At 43.6% G+C, this 3131-nt stretch overlaps 1 non-coding gene across 1 annotated transcript; it reads left to right on the plus strand.

The window, feature by feature from the left end:
- The first annotated feature begins 571 nt into the window (after positions 1-571).
- Positions 572-678, plus strand: LOC112929852 (U6 spliceosomal RNA). Its single transcript, XR_003237002.1, has one exon. It is a non-coding gene; the product is annotated as a U6 spliceosomal RNA (small nuclear RNA).
- Positions 679-3131: the final 2453 nt, after the last annotated feature.

Raw genomic sequence — 3131 nt, forward strand, 5'->3', positions numbered from 1 at the left:
GGCCTAATACTTTGGTGCCCCAAATGAAAAAATAATAATTGTCTAATAAACAATCAGTAGGGAGAAAACCAATATGGAAGAACATACATCAGGTTTAGCCAATCTTACATAACAGGAGATGATGTCTCAGCACCTAGAAAGGTAAAACTCACCAAGCAAAATACAATTAGAAAGTAGACAAATTGGGATGCCTGGGTAGCTCAGTGGTTGAACATCTGCCTTAGGCTCAGGGCGTGATTCTGGAGTCCCAGGATCCAGGCTCATGTCAGGCTCCCTGCAGGGAGCCTGCTTCTCCCTCTGCCTGTGTCTCTGCCTCTCTCTCTGTGTCTCATGAATGAATAAATAAAATCCTTTTTTTAAAAAAAGATAAATTAACTAGAAGTATAACATCGAAAATGGTTAATTGACAACACTGTAGCTAGATGGGTTCCCCAAACAGATGGACAGTTGGGCACAAATTTGTCAATTAAAGGATGAAGGGAGAGAGGTAGTCCTAAAACCGCACATGCTAAAACATTGTCAAATCTGCCAGCCTTTCCTGTGTCAGTTGACGATAGAAAAAAGGGCATACGTGCTTGCTTCAGCAGCACATATACTAAAATTGGAATGATACAGGGAAGATTAGCATGGCTCCTACACAAGGATGACACACAAATTCATGACGCGTTCCATATTTTTGGATGGGATGAGCACTGGGTGTTATACTATATGTTGGCAAATTGAATTTAAATTTAAAAAAATTTTTTAAAGGATAAAGGGGCACACAATTCATTATTATTTTTTTAATTTATTTATGATAGGCACACAGTGAGAGAGAGAAGCAGAGACATAGGCAGAGGGAGAAGCAGGCTCCATGCACCAGGAGCCTGACACGGGATTCGATCCCGGGGCTCCAGGATCACGCCCTGGGCCAAAGGCAGGCGCTAAACCACTGCGCCACCCAGGGATCCCGGGGCACACAATTCAAAGAGCTAGCAGAAGATAATCTGGTAGATAGGATATGCTGAAGCCAGGACTGGGTCACCAGGAGAACAGAAATGGCTGTAGTGGGTACTTCTCAGGGCTGGGGATTACCTAGATGCTACAGCCACGATGCCACACATACAGACACTAGTATCTATGGAACCTCCCTAGTCACAGAATCAAACTAGGAAACAAACTTTACAGTAAGTGCATGGGTCTAGGCCAGAAGAAGAAAATCTGATGCCTCATAATCCTACAGCAGCAGGAATGGTAAAAAAGTTTAATGGGTTACTAAGGAAACACCTAAACATAGGCCCGGGTGAAATAAATAGAAAATGGAACAGTGTTCTGGCAAAATAACTGGTCTAAATTACATAATAACCAACTATCTTGACACCCTAGAGCTATTCAAACAGCCAATATATTCCTACAGGGGCACTTGGTTGGCTCAGTCAGTAGAGCATGTGGCTCTTGATCTCAGGGTTGTGAGTTTGAGTCCCACACTGGGTGTAGAGATTACTTTAAAAAAAAAAAAAAAGAGGTACCTGGGTAGCTCAGTAGGTTAAGCATCTGACCTTTGATCTCAGCTCAGGTCATGATCTCAGGGTTGTGAGTTCAAGTTCTGAACTGAGCTCTGCACTAGGCGTGGAGCTTACTTACTTAAAAAAACAAAACATTTTTTTTTTAATCTACAAAAAGATGCAATGGATGGAGCTATGTCTCTGTCTTCCTGCTTGGCAAGACTCTGTGCCATGGACATTTTATGGGAGTCTTGATATAACTCTGGTGATAGGATACACTGAAACATTATCAAAAACTTAAGGAATATGCTTATTTGTTATGATTCTGGTACTAATTCAGGTCTGTTGTAAAGCATATGCCTAACAGGGTGTGAACTGTAGAGCAAGTATGTTTGTAAATTATATCTCAGTTCTGGACACAGCTTCTTATTTTTTTAAATAAAGTCTCCTCTCAACATGGGGCTTGAATTCATGACCTCAAGACCACCAGTTGCATGCTCCACCAGCTGAGCCAGACAGGCACCCTTGTCACAGCTTCTTATTGATATCAGCTATTAAATGCTACTGCGACCCACTGAAGGCCAGCTCACATCCTAATAGTTTCAAAATACTAGCGTAAAACCTATAGTCCAATGGTGAGGTGGCAAGGGCCAGTATGTACCGTAATCATATTAAGGATCCACACATTAGGGCTTGCTAACTTGCCAATAACCAATTAGAGCAAGAGTGTGAACAGCAACACACCAAATACATGATTATAAATAGTCTAATGGGTTGGACAGTGTCCACCCAAAATTCATGCCCCTCCCATCCCAAATCTCAGAATGTGACTTTATTTAGAAATAAGATCTTTCCAGGGGTGCCTGGCCTGATTGACTCAGTAGGTTAAGTGTCTGCCTTCGGCTCAGGTTGTGATATCAGGGTTCTGGGATGGAGCCCTGAATCAGGCTCCCTGTTGGGGGTGGAAGGGAGAGTCTGCTTCTGCCTCTGCCCCTGCCCTTCCCCCTGCTCTCGTTCTCTCTCTCAAATGAATATATAAAATCTTTTAAAAAAAGGAATATGATCTTTCCAGATATAATACTGGATTAGGATGGGCCCTAACCCCAAGGACCAGTGTCGTATAAGAGGAGAAGCCATATAGAGACATACACAGAGGAAAGATGGAGAGCCAAGGAATGTCGGGGGACACCAGATGATGTAAAAGGCCAGGTAGAAGCCTTCCTCAGAAATTTCTGGGGGCTCATGCTGTGCAGGTAGCCTCATTTTGGACTTTCAGACTCCAGAACTGTGAATGATTAAGTTTATTGTTTTAAGACACTCAGTTTGTAGTAATTTAATATGGCATCCCTGGGGGAAGATTATGCACAGAAAGGGAGGTCTCCATTTTAAGATTCCTGATCCTGGTGCCACTTGCTCCCACAGCAAGAGTGCACACTGGGGGCACCTGGGTGGCTCAGTCGGTTAAGCATCTGACTCTTGGTTTGGGCTCAGGTCATGATCTCATGGTCATGGGATCAAGCCCCGCGTTGGGCTCTGTGCTCAGTCTAGAGTCTGCCTGAGATTCTCTCTTCTCCCTCAGCCCTCACCCCCACTCTTGCACATGCTCTTTCAAATAAATAAATCTTGGGGATCCCTGGATGGCTCAGC

The sequence above is a fragment of the Vulpes vulpes genome, chromosome 2 (genome assembly GCF_048418805.1).
Source record: "Vulpes vulpes isolate BD-2025 chromosome 2, VulVul3, whole genome shotgun sequence".
NCBI lineage: Eukaryota > Metazoa > Chordata > Mammalia > Carnivora > Canidae > Vulpes > Vulpes vulpes.